Source organism: Palaemon carinicauda, chromosome 22, assembly GCF_036898095.1.
Source record: "Palaemon carinicauda isolate YSFRI2023 chromosome 22, ASM3689809v2, whole genome shotgun sequence".
Lineage (NCBI taxonomy): Eukaryota > Metazoa > Arthropoda > Malacostraca > Decapoda > Palaemonidae > Palaemon > Palaemon carinicauda.
The window spans coordinates 46459166-46472955 of record NC_090746.1 but is presented as its reverse complement, the minus strand read 5'-3'; the positions used below and the strand labels follow the sequence as shown (position 1 = coordinate 46472955).

Sequence of the window (13790 nt, the reverse complement as noted above, 5' to 3'; positions counted from 1 at the left end):
ACATAAGCTTGTGTGTGCGAAGGAATGAAGTGTGACTCATCCTAGGAAGTCGACCTGAAGTCCTTAGATGGAATTCTAGGCTAGGACGTTCCCAATACCACCTCGTCAGGGTAAGGGAGACGCGACAGTATTATTTAATGCTAGGAACACAAGGAAGCATGGTTTACCTGCAGTGGTTTGAGGTCAGCTATGCAGAGAACCCAGGATGCTGCTTACCCCAAGAGAGGGGAGGATGAAGAAAAGAGCAAGGGCCAGGCATACTTTTTCATTCATGCAGACTAAAACCGGGTAACAATGCCCTCAACCTTCTGCTACTTGTCCATTAAGGAGCCTGAGGTTAGACCAGCTGTTGTGTAGCCACCACAGGGGCGATAGAGAAGGTATCGAGCCTCCTGTGGGTCACGTCCTGCAGGCAGTGGGCTGTGAGGGTCGTTTGACGCTTCCAGACCCCAGCCTATAGAACCTGCGTCACAGAGAAGTTTCTCTTGAATGTCAGGGACGTAGCGATGCCTCTGGCATCGTGTGCTCTAGGGCGACGTGACGGAGGAGGGTCTGGATTCAGGGAATGGTGGATGACCCTGCGAATCCAAGCTGAGATGGTGTTCTTCGTGACCCTCCTCTTCGTCCTCCCTGTGCTCACAAACAGGGCTTGCACTCGAGGACGAACTGCAGCTGTTCTCTTAAGATAGAGCCTCAGACTCCTTACTGGGCACAGTAGGGGATGGTCTGAGTCATCTGTTACAGAACGGAGAATCAAAATCCTGAAGGAGTCGAACCGTGGGTCCGGACCTCCAGGATTTTGAGTCTTAGCAACAAACTCGCGGACGAACCCGGACGTTACGTCCCACCATCCCCGTGAATGGGCGACGTCGTACGAGAGACCATGAAGTTCACTTAATCGCTTGGCCGAGGCCAGAGCGAGCAGGAACATCGTCTTCCAAGTCAGGTGACGATTAGAAGCCTGGCGTAATGGTTCGAACGGAGGTCTCTTAAGAGACCTGAGGACACGAACCACGTTCCATGGAGGTCTCACTTCCGACTGAGGGCAGGTAAGCTCGTAGCTTCGTATGAGTAGAGAAAGTTCCAGCGGTGAGGAAATGTCTATTCTTTTCAGCCTGAAGGCTAGGCTTAAGGCTGAGTGATAGGCTTTCACCGCCGAGAACGAAAGGTGCATTTCTTCCCGCAAATACACAAGAAACTCCGCTATTGCTGGAATAGTGGCATCGAGAGGAGAGATACCCCTTCCACGACAACAACCACAGAAGACTCTCCACTTCGCCTGGTAGACCCCTGCAGATGACTTTCGCAGGTGTCGAGACATCCTTTCTGCAACTTGTTGCAAAAAGCCTCTCTCTGTGAGGAGATGCTGGATAGTCTCCAGGCGTGAAGCCGAAGCGATGCTACGGCTTTGTGGAAGATGATGCAGTGTGGTTGCTTGAGTAGCTCGTGTCATGGAGGAAGTTCTCTCGGGAGTTCTGTCAGGAGCTGCAGAAGGTCCGGGAACCACTCTGCATGATGCCATAGCGGAGCTATTAAGGTCATTGACAGGTTGACCGATAGTCTGGTCTTGTTGAGCACCCTCCTCATCAGACAGAACGGTGGAAGGCGTAAACGTCGATGTTGTCCCACCGTTGTTGGAAGGCATCTTGCCAGAGTGCCTTGGGGTCTGGCACTGTGGAACAGTACAGCGGAAGCTTGAAGTTCAAGGCTTTCGTGAACAGGTCCACTGTCAGGGAACCTCACAAAATCAGGACTTTGTTGGCTACTAGAGGATCCAAAGACCACTCGGTACTCACTATCTGCGATGCTCTGCTCAGACTGTCAGCGAGCAAATTCCTCCTGCCCGGAATGAAGCGAGCCGATAGTGGAATCGAGTTGACTTCGGTCCATCTCAGTATCTCTACTGCAAGATGGAATAGCTGTTATGAAAAGGTACCTCCCTGCTTGTTGATGTAAGCCACTACCGTGGTGTTGTCGCTCATGACCACCACGGAGTGACCCGCCAGGATCTGTTGGAATTGTTGAATTGCCAGATATACAGCCTTCATTTCTGGCAGATTTATGTGGAGGCACTTTTCTGATTCTGACCATAGGCCTGAGATCCTGTGGTTCAGAATGTACCCCCCCCCCCACCCCAACCCTCTTTTGAAGCGTCCGAAAACAGCATTAAATCCGGGGGGAGGACAAGAAGATCCACTACCTTTCGAAGGTTTCCGTCCGTCACCCACCACTGAAGGTCCATCCGTTCCGCAGGACCCACAGAGACCAGAATGTCCAGGAAATCTTGGCCTTGATTCCACCAGGACTTGAGCCGCCATTGCAGGGATCTCATCCTGAGGCGGCCGTTTGGAACCAGACGAGCCAAGGAGGAAAGGTGCCCTAGGAGACGTAACCACGATTGGGCTGGAAGCTCTCCTCGTCTGAGGAAAGGATCTGCGACCCTCCTCAGCCTTGCTATCCTGTCGTCTGATGGAAAGGCTTTGTGGAGATTGGTGTCCAATATCATGCCTAGATATACCAGTCGTTGAGATGGAAGCAGTAAAGACTTCTCGAGATTTACCATGGTCCCTAGATCTTGGCAAAGTCCCAGAAGCTTGTCTCGGTGTCGAAGAAGGGTCGACTCCGAGTCTGCCAGGATCAGCCAGTCGTCCAGATAGCAGAGGAGACGGATGCCGATCCTGTGTGCCCACGAAGATATCAGGGTGAACATTCTGGTGAATACCTGGGGTGCTGTGGAGAGACCATAACACAGCACCTTGACCTGGTAGATCTTGTTGTCTAGGCTGAATCTTAAGTACTTCTTGGAAGACGGATGGATTGGGATCTGGAAGTACGCGTCCTTCAGATCCAGTGTACACATGAAGTCTTGCGGTCTCACTGCAAGTCTGACCGTGTGTGCTGTCTCCATGCTGAACGGAGTTTGTTTGACAAACTTGTTCAGAGCTGAGAGGTCGATGACGGGTCTCCAGCCTCCAGACGCCTCCTTTATGAGAAAGAGTCGACTGAAGAAGCCTGGGGAGCCGTTGACGACCTCCTGGAGAGCATCCTTCTTGAGCATGGTCTCGACTTCTGCCCGAAGGGCTAGCCCCTTTACTGATCCCATGGCATAGGAGCTCAACGACACTGGATTCGCAGTCAGGGGAGGAAGAGATGTTATGAACGGGACGCGATTTTCCTGACTGATCACGGAGATCGTCCAGGAATCGGACCCGAGTTGCTGCCACCTAAATGCGCAACTTGCAGGCATCCCCCCCACTGGTGGACATGCAGGGGGATTGCCAATCCTAGCGCTTGCGGCCTCGGCCGCTCCCTCTAGGATTCTTGCCTCCCCTGGAGGACTTTCTGCCCTTGTCTTTGACAGGAAAGGGCTACTGCTTGGACACCTTCGTCTTTACTGCCGCTGCCGGTTTTGTCATCTTGGATTGGCGAGGTTGTTGAGGTGCTGGAGGTTTGTAGGGCTTAGATGTAAGAGCCCTTTGGAGAAGAGAATCGTCATTCGATTTCCTCCACCTCTCAGTTGCCTGTTCCACATCCTTGGGCTCAAACAGACTCTTTCCTAGGATGGAAGTGTGTCTGAGCTTGCAGGCATCCACGGCTGGGACCTTCGAGTTGAACCTCTCGGCCACCGCATCACGTCGTTTCAAGATCGAGTTTGCCCACAAGTTCGAAACCTAGTGGGCCAGAAACTCGATGGTATGTGTGCCCGAGAGGAGGAAGGTCTGTCTCCATGGCTTTCCTGGTGCTCTCCTTGGACAGATCCTCGGGTCGCAGGAGGATGCACAGAGACCCTAGCCAGACATCGAGCCACGAAGTGGCCTGTATGTCACACTTTGCTACCTCCTCCTGACTCAGGATCTCTGTTGCCGAGAATGTCACCTTCCGGCTAGAGTCTCTCTCAAGAGAGACTACCCTGGTAAGCTCTTCCACGGAGTGGTGGAGCGGGAAAGCCAAACAAGGCTCCTCCATGATCTCAAAGTACCTCCTCTGTTGCACACGAGGAGGTGGGAGGAGCTTGTTACCAGCAGAGGAACGGCTGGAGGAGGCGAGCTCGGAAAGCTGGCCCTCAACCTTATCTCTGGCACTTTTCACCCCTTGGGACCAAGGCAGAGCCGCAGAGGCCTTAAAGGGTTTCTGAGTGCCATAGACTTGGTCCAGGACCAAATCCTTGCCTTCATGAGGGGCGCTCTCCGAGTCCTTGAACTTGTTGAGATGCCTCATCAGTGTCAGGACTTGCCAGAAGGCGTGCTCTGAATCATGCTGCTCTCATCCTGGTGAACAGGCAGCAAAATCTCTTGTCCCCAAGGGCTCTACTTGGGGGAACTCTTAGAGTACTTCAATTCCCTCCTAGGAGGGATACGTAACTCCAACAAAGAAGTCTGAGGGCTCTTCTCTCCGTAATACAGGACGATTCTCCTGCTCGAGGTGGGATTTCTCCCATTGGTGTGGTGGGAAAAGGTCTCACCTTGGTAGAGGAAGCACGCTGGCACTCGCGCGATAGGAAAAACCCAGGGATCGCGCGCGAGATGCTGCTTCTCGCGCGATGGGAAAAACCCAGGGATCGCGCGCGAGATGCTGCTGCTCGCGTGATGGGAAAAACCCAGGGGTCCCGCGCGAGAGACCGTTGAAAACACTCTCGCGCGCGAGCGAGACTTCATAGGGTGAGCAGGAAAGACGTGCAGGAACAGAATGAAGAGCCCGTGCAAATGTCGGTGCGCGCGTACGAGGTTGTTGGCGCTTGAAGATCGTCGGTGCTTGTGCGCGAAAGAAGATCGACAGCGCTTAAAGATCGACGGTGCTTAAAGATCATCGGCACTTGTGCGCGCAAGAAGATCGTCGGCGTTTGCGCGCGTAAGATCGTCGGCGCTTGGGCGCGTAAGATCGTCGGCGCTTGCGCGCGGAAGATCGTCGGCGCTTGCACGCGTAAGATCGTCGGCGCTTGCGCGCGTAAGATCGTCGGCGCTTGCGCGCGTAAGATCGTCGGCGCTTGCGCGCGTAAGATCGTCGGCGCTTGTGCGCGTAACAAGATCGTTGGCGCGGGGAACCATCAGAGCCTGTGCGCGGACGATCGTCGGAGCTTACGTGAGTAGGAAGATCGTCAGCGCTAGCACACCAAAGAAGATTGTCCGCCAAGAAGATCGTCGGCGCTTGCGCGCGTAAGAAGATCGACGGCGCTTGCGCGCGTAAGAAGATCGTCAGCGCTCGCTCGCGAAAGAAGATCGTTGGCCAAGATGATCGTCGGCGCTTGCGCGTGTAAGAAGATCGTCAGCGCTGGCGCGCAAAAGAAGATCGTCAGCGCTGGCACGCAAAAGAAGATCGTCAGCGCTAGCGCGCAAAAGAAGATCGCCGGAGCTAGCGCGCGTACGAAGTTCGTTGGCGTAAGAAGATCATCGGTGAGCGCGCGCGCTAGGATGAAGGGACAGCTGACAGGACAAGCAGGAACTGGGACGATCAACACTGGAAGTTCTGGTGAGCGCCAGTGCGCTAACTCAGGACTGAAACAGGATTCCTCTGGAAGGAAGTCTCAGGAACAGTAGGCGAGCGCGCAGGAAAACGGAGCGCAGGGGATACCTGGCACTTAAGGGACTTACTCACAGTGTGAGAAAGACCCTTTTGCCCCGAAGGGACCGGTGTCCGTTGGAGAACGGGGTGCGTGGGCGCCCACAGCGTCAGCAGCCAGGAACGGAGACGGCAGGTCAGCAGGTCTAGGAGATGGCGAACTGCGGAGAGATCCCGAACAGCCAGATGGTCTAAACAGGAACAATACTCCGAAGAGGAGTCTCTATGAGTGGCCTCTCTCGCGAACGAGAGAGGAGAACACTTCGTAGAAGAGACTAGAAGACACTGATGATGGCGCCCCTTAGGGCCGTTGGATCAGCAAGCTGACCTATAAGGAGCAATTATCCGAAGAGGAGTCCTTATAAGTGGCCTCCCACGCGAATGAGAGAGGTCACCAGATTGATCCTGCAGCTGCCCAGCCCCTTGAGCATAGCTGAGGGTGCGACCGCTCAGCCCCAAGAGCATGGTTGCATGAAATTCCATGGTAAGGACTTGCAACCACTCAGCCCCATGAGCATGGTTACAAGAGCGGTCGTTCAGCACCAAGAGCAAAACCGCCCGAGGACCAGGAAAACCCATCAAGGAATTATTAAGGTATGAGAAGTTCCCCCTATGCAGGGGAAAAACTCCACCTGGGAAGGGAACCTCCCTCGGAAGGGAAGTTACCCACCCCTGGAGGCGAACCTCCTTAGAGTTCTAAGATGAACAAAAGAGCTGATAGTTGTCACGGGAGAACTTCTAAGAGAAGGGAACACGCCTATGACGATGTCCTAGAGAGACGGCAGCAACAGCAGACTCCCCAGGCACAAACAGGGCAGCTCTGCTTCGTTGGCACATTAGGCAAACGAAGAAAAACTGGATCGTTAACTGGGAAAATAAAATAAATAATTAGTTAACAAAAATTCCCCCGGGAGGAACTCCGAAGAAAAACCCTGAGGGAAGAGAAAACATAAGAATTACAAATTAAGTATGCGCCCTCCTCCGCCACTGGCATTCACGGGAGAAGGGGGAGGGCGGAGAACTGTAACAAAAACAGAATTATAACAGAATTATAATTATGTAATTCATCTAAGAATGTTCACAAATAGTAAGAACCACTCAACCCCGAAGGGAAGAGTTCTCCACAGAAAGCTGAAAAGTTAACAAATACAATTAGATTTCATTAAAAATAATTGAGACAAATAAAACGGAATAGCAACTCAACCCGCACGGGAAAGAAGATTCCGTAATAGTACGTAGTAGTAGTAAGAGGGTGAACGATCTCGAGTAAAGAGAGAGACCATAGTCAATCTAAACTCCCACGTTCCCTTCGCTGAGAGTCCAAGTTCCCCGTAGGGAAGGAGGAACAGCTGAGAAAACAGATGAAGAAAGTCCAGCGATGACGATTCCCCACGGCGGCCGAATTATTGAAAGCCGAAGGAACGACCGAAGGACCAAGGGAGAGGCCGCGCCCCAAGACGTGAAACCGCGGTGGCCTGGTACTACGCGGTGACGTTGTCGTACACTGCACACACACAGCACAAACCTGAAAAGGAAACTTACTATATTTCTATACCCAAATATATACTTACATACATACATATACCAAGGCACTTCCCCCAATTTTGGGGGGTAGCCGACATCAACAAATGAAACAAAACAAAAAGGGGACCTCTACTCTCTACGTTCCTCCCAGCCTGACAAGGGACTCAACCGAGTTCAGCTGGTACTGCTTGGGTGCCACAGCCCACCCTCCCTCGTTATCCACCACAGATGAAGCTTCATAATGCTGAATTCCCTACTACTGCTACCTCCGCGGTCATCTAAGGCACCGGAAAAAGCAACAGGGCCTACCAGAACTGCGTCACAATCGCTCGCCATTCATTCCTATTTCTAGCATGCTCTCTTGCCTCTCTCACATCTATCCTCCTATCACCCAGAGCTTTCTCCACTCCATCCATCCACCCAAACCTTGGCCTTCCTCTTGTACTTCTCCCATCAACTCTTGCATTCATCACCTTCTTTAGCAGACAGCCATTTTCCATTCTCTCAACATGGCCAAACCACCTCAACACATTCATATCCACTCTAGCTTCTAACTCATTTCTTACACCCGTTCTCACCCTCACCACTTCGTTCCTAACCCTATCTACCCGAGATACACCAGCCATACTCCTTAGACACTTCATCTCAAACACATTCAATTTCTGTCTCTCCGTCACTTTCATTCCCCACAACTCCGATCCATACATCACAGTTGTTCACTTTCTCATGTAGAACTCTCTTTACATTCATGCCCAACCCTCTATTTTTTACTACTCCCTTAACTGCCTCCAACACTTTGCAACCTTCATTCACTCTCTGACGCACATCTGCTTCCACTCCACCATTTGCTGCAACAACAGACTCCAAGTACTTAAACTGATCCACCTCCTCAAGTAACTCTCCATTCAACATGACATTCAACCTTGCACCACCTTCCCTTCTCGTACATCTCATAACCTTACTCTTACCCACATTAACTCTCGACTTCCTTTTCTCACACACCCTTCCAAATTCTGTCACTAGTCGGTCAAGCTTTCTGGCATAAGCCTGGGAAACAAATAAAACTTACGAAAAAAATATTAACTTGAATATTTAATTAATTACAGCTCCTTCAGGCTTTAGAAGTAATGATGTTTTCTTCTTTACAAACTCAATATCAGGGATTTTTATGTCATTGCTACTTGGATGCTGCCTTCAGGATCCAGCCGGTTTCTGTATTTTGTTTTTAGATTTACAATGGTAGAAAAACTTTGTTCGAAAAGGTAGGTTGTTGCAAATTCCATGCTAGTTTCAATAAGCTTTTCTGCCAACCCTTCAGGCTCTTCGGGCAAATCAGCTAGTTCACATTCGAAGGGATTTACAACCCAGCTTATAGGATGGAAATCAAGTTCTGGAAAGAAGTCACAAAACCTATTCCTAAGTTTCGACAGCTGCCTTGTGACCAATTCCTACATGTTACTAAGACTGCCGTGTTAAGTCTTGAAAAAAGATAAAAGCTACCAGGTTTGGAAAGACAGCAGTCTTATTAGCATTAACTTTTTGGTTTCAATGGTAAAGCTTTGATATAAATGCTGAATTTTTTTCCCTTGATAAGATGAGATAAATTTTCTTTCCTTGCAATACCTTATTCAGCTCATTTACATGTACAACAAATCGCAGCCAAGTGTGCAAGAAGAGCTAGTCAAGTTGATTTTCTGAACTTTTCTGCAAGTTTGTGTTTTTGATCAGAAACATTTAAAATTCCATTTTAAGAAACCACACCCTACCTTTTTAACTACGATGTAAAACACCTACTACTAGAGTAATAGACTTATTAAACAGGTTGAATATATTATATATAGAATATTATAATATATAGAGGAAGTACTACCATCTGATATCAAACAGTATTCCTCCATTTCCGTAGTTCTGAAGATTCTGGGGTCCTCATTGCATACTTTTTTCTCCAGTTTTCAAAATCGTTCACTATTACCCCCAAAAATGTCTAAATTAACCCATTTTGGGTAATTTACCCCTGTTCTCTGACCACTGGTCTAGACTGAGGGAACTGTACAAGTCGACGTCCTCAGACAACCATTAAAAACACCAACCCACACACAGGTATACAAAAACTAAGGTTGAGGGGAGGTAGTAACTCCTTTGCCTAATACAGAAGCCATAGCTACGTATGGGCCCAAGGTATAACATCTCTCATAATCCACTCTCACCTCTCTGAAGTAATGTGAGGCAAACACAGAGTTGCTTCTCCAGAACGTTGCATCCATAATTTGCCTGATTGGCACATTCTTACGATATGCCAGCGAAGTAGCAATGGGTCTCACTTCGTGAGCCCGTACTTTCAAAAGGCCGAAGTGCTCTTCCTCACACAAAGCGTTCTTTGAAAGGGGTTTTTGCGGATCTTTCACTGAGCACCATAAGGTGCTAGATGCACCTCTCACATTTTTAGTGTGAGACAAATAAGCTTTAAGGGCTCTAACTGGACAGAGAAGCCTCTCCTGCTCTTGACCCACTAGATTAGTGAGGTTAGGGACCTCAAAAGTCCTCGGCCAGGGCTCTCATGGGTTCTCGTTCTTGGCGAGGAAGTCCATCCTTAAATCACAAACTGCTCCATTCTGATTGAAGCCCCCTTGTTTTTCAATAGCATGAACCTCACTGACCCTTTTAGCTGTGGCTAGGGCCATCAGGAAGAGGGTTTTCTTCGTTACATCTCTAAGAGAAGCTTGCGAGATGGGCTCGAACTTCTAAGTGCAAAGAAACTTCAGAACCACATCCAGGTTCCAAGAAGGGGGCTTTAACTGAACCTGCTTAGTTGTCTCAAAAGACTTCACGAGGTCATGCAAGCACTTATTTTGAGACAAATATGATAAATTCGTAGATAATTTGTATTTTTCCTAACCATACAAACCTTAGCTATTTACATAGGATATTACTTTTGGCGTAGCTGAAATGACGAGCCATTAGATTTATAACGAGGGTTAACTACCCTCTCCCTAGCTAGCTAGCTCCTCCTACCCCCTCACACACCGGTGAACTGATTCACTTCGCTTAGAGGTAGGACTTGCCTTGGGGGACAGGGCTGGCGGGCAAATATGTGTAAATACCTAAGGTTTGTATAGTTAGGAAAAATAAAAATTATCTCCGATTTTGTCATTTGTTCCGTAACCGAAGTACAAACCACGCTATTTACATAGGGTGACTTACCCCTTAGGAAGGATGGAAAGTTCCAGCCTTACTGGCTTTGGCTTTGCCCGGGGGCTCAGAATCTGAGTGAGCAGCACTCGAGAAAAAGAGTCCCTGCACCTCGCAAGTAACGTGCGGCCTACATAAGCTTGTGTGTGGAGGGATGAAGTGTGACTTGTCCTAGGAAGTTGACCTGAAGTCCCTTAGATGGAATTCTAGGCTAGGACGTTCCCAATACCACCTCGTCAGGGTATGGGGGACGCGACAGTATTATCTTAATACTAGGAACACAAGGAAGCATGGTTTACGTGCAGAGGTTTGAGGTCAGCTATGCAGAGAACCCAGGATGCTGCTTTTCCCAAGAGAGGGGAGGATGAAGAAAGAAGTAAGAGCCAGACATACTTCTTTCATTCATGCAGTCTAAAACCGGGTAACAATGCCCTCAACCTTCTGCTACCTGTCCATTAAGGAGCCTGAGGTTAGACCAGCTGCTGTGTAACCACCACAGGGCCGATAGAAAACGTATCGAGGCTCCTGTGGGTCACGTCCTGCAGGTAGTGGGCTGTAAAGGTCGTTTGACGCTTCCACACTCCAGCTTGTAGCACCTGCGTCACAGATCAGTTCCTCTTGAAGGCCAGGGACGTTGCGATGCCTCTGACATCGTGTGCTCTAAGGCGACGTGACGGAGGAGGGTCTGGATTCAGGGCGTGATGGATGACCCTTTGAATCCTGGCTGAAAAGGTATTCTTGGTGACCCTCCTCTTTGTCCTTCCTGTGCTCCCAAACAGGGCTTGCACGTGAGGACAAACTGCAGCTGTTCTTTAAGATAACACCTACGACTCCTTACTGGGCATAGTAGGAGATGGTCTGGGTCATCTGTTACAGAACGGAGACTCGAAATCCTGAAGGAGTCGAACCGAGGGTCCGGGCTCCAAGATTACTCAGTGACGAACCTGAACGTTACCTCCCCCTATCCTCTTGAATGGGCGACGTCGAACGAGAGATCACGAAGTTCGCTGGCATGCTTGGCCGAGGCCAGAGCGATCAGGAGCACCGTCGTCCAAGTCAGGTGACGATCAGAAGCCTGGCGTAATGGTTCGCAAGGAGGTCTCTTAAGAGCCCTAAGAACCCGAACCATGTTCCATGGAGGAGGTCTCACTTCTGACTGGGGGCAGGTAAGTTCGTAGCTTCGTATGAGCGAAGAAAGATCCAGCGAGGAGGAAATGTCTATTCCTTTCAGCCTGCAGGCTAGGCTTAAGGCTGAGCGATAGGCTTTAACCGCCGAGAGCGAAAGGTGCATTTCCTCCCGCAGGTATACAATAACTCCGCTATTGCTGGAATAGCGGCATCAAGGGGAGAGATACCTCTCCCACGACACCAACCACAGAAGACTCTCCACTTCGCCTGGTAGACCCCTGCGGATGACTTTCGCATGTGTCGAGACATCCTTTCTGCAACTTGTTGCGGAACGCCTCTCTCTGTGAGGGGATGCTGGATAGTCTCCAGGCGTGAAGCCGAAGCGATGCTACGGCTTTGTGGTAGATGTTGAAGTGTGGTTGCTTGAGTAGCTCATGTCGTGGGGGAAGCTCTCTTGGGAGTTCCGTCAGGGGATGCAGAAGGTCCGGGAACCACTCAGCATGATGCCATAGCGGAGCTATCAGAGTCATCGACAGGTTGACCGATAGTCTGGTCTTGTTGAGCACCCTTCTCACCAAACAGAAAGATGGGAAGGTGTAGACGTCGATGTTGTCCCACTGTTGTAGGAAGGCATCTTGCCAGAGTTCCTTGGGGTCCGGGACTGGGGAGTAGTACAGCGGCAGCTTAAAGTTCAAGGCTGTCGCGAACAGGTCCACAAAGTCAGGATTTTGTTGGCTTCTAGAGGGTCCAAAGACCACTCAGTACTCACTATCTGCGAGGCTCTGCTCAGACTGTCGGAGAGCACATTCCTTTGCCCGGAATGAAGCGAGCCGATAGTGGTATTGAGTGGATTTCGGTTCATCTCAGTATCTCTACAGCAAGATGGGAAAGCTGTTATGAAAAGGTACCTCTCTGCTAGTTGAAATAAGCCACTACCGTGGTGTTGTCGCTCACGGAGTGACCCGCCAAGGTTTGTTGGAACTGTTGAAGGGCCAGATGTACGGCCTTCATTCCTAGCAGATTGATGTGGAGGTACCTTTCTGATTCTGACCATAGGCCTTTTATCCTTTGGTTCAGAACGTGCGCCCCCCCCCTTCTTTTGACGCGTCCGAGAACAGCATCACCTGCGAGGGAAGGACGAGAAGATCCACTCCCTTTCAAAGGTTCCCGTAGGTCAACCACCACTGCAGGTCCATTCGTTCCGCAGGTCCCATAGGGACCAGAGTGTCCGGGGAATCGTTGCCTTGGTTCCACCGGGACTTGAGCCGCCATTGCAGGGATCTCATCCTGAGGCGGCCGTTTGGAATTAGACGGGTCAAGGAGGAAAGGTGACCTAAGAGACGTAACCAAGATTAAGCTGGAAGCTCTCCTTGTCTGAGGAAAGGTTCTGCGACTCTCCTCAGCCTTGCTATCCTGTCGTCTGATGGGAAGGCTTTGTGGAGATTGGTGTCTAATATCATGCCTAAATATCCCAGTTGTTGGGATGGAAGCAGAGAAGACTTCTAGAGATTTACCATGATCCCTAGATTTTGGCAAAGTCCCAGAGGCTTGTCTTGGTGTCGAAGAAGGGTCGATTCCGAGACTGCCGGGGTTAGCCAGTCATCCAGATAGCGAAGGAGACGGATGCCAGTCCTGTGTGGCCACGAAGATGTCAGGGTGAACAATCTGGTGAACACCTGCGGTGCTGTGGAGGGATCGAAACACAGCACCTTGAACTGGTAGATCTTGTTGTCTAGGCTGAATTTTAAGTACTTCCTGGAAGACAGATGGATTGGGATCTGGAAGTACCCATCCTTCAGATCCAGTGTGCACCTGAAGTCTTGTGGTCTCACTACAAGTCTGATCGACTCTGTTGTTCCACGCTGAACGAAGTTTGTTCGACAAACTTGTTCAGAGCTGATGACGGGTCTCCAGCCTTCAGATGCCTTCTTTACAAGAAAGAGTCGACTGAAGAATCCGGGGGGAGCCGTCGACGACCTTTTGGAGAGCATCCTTCTAGAGCATGGACTCGAATTCTGCCCGAAGGCCTAGCCCCTTTGCCGATCCCATGGCATAGGAGCTCAGCGACACTGGATTCGCTGTCAGGGGAGGTAGAGATGTTATGAACGGGACGCGATATCCTTGGCTGATCACGGAGATCGTGCAGGAATCGGCCCCGAGTTGCTGCCACCTGAACGCGCAACTTTAGGCATCCTCCCCTCTAGGGAACATGCAAGGGGGTTGCCGATCCTAGCGTTTGCAGCCTCGGTCGCTCCCTCTAGGATTATTGCCTCTCCAGGAGGACTTCCCGTCCTTCTTGTCCCTGACAGGAGGGGGCTGCTGTTTAGACACCTTTGTCTTTGCTGCCGGAGCCGGTTCCGATGTCCTAGGCTGACGAGGCTGTTGTTGTTGTT

The 13790-nt window shown here is 50.4% G+C and overlaps 1 protein-coding gene across 1 annotated transcript in view; it reads right to left on the bottom strand.

The window, feature by feature from the left end:
* The window catches only part of LOC137616420 (midasin), an 814866-nt gene that overhangs the window by 628179 nt on the left and 172897 nt on the right, over positions 1–13790 (bottom strand). The gene's annotated exons all lie outside the window — the stretch shown is intronic.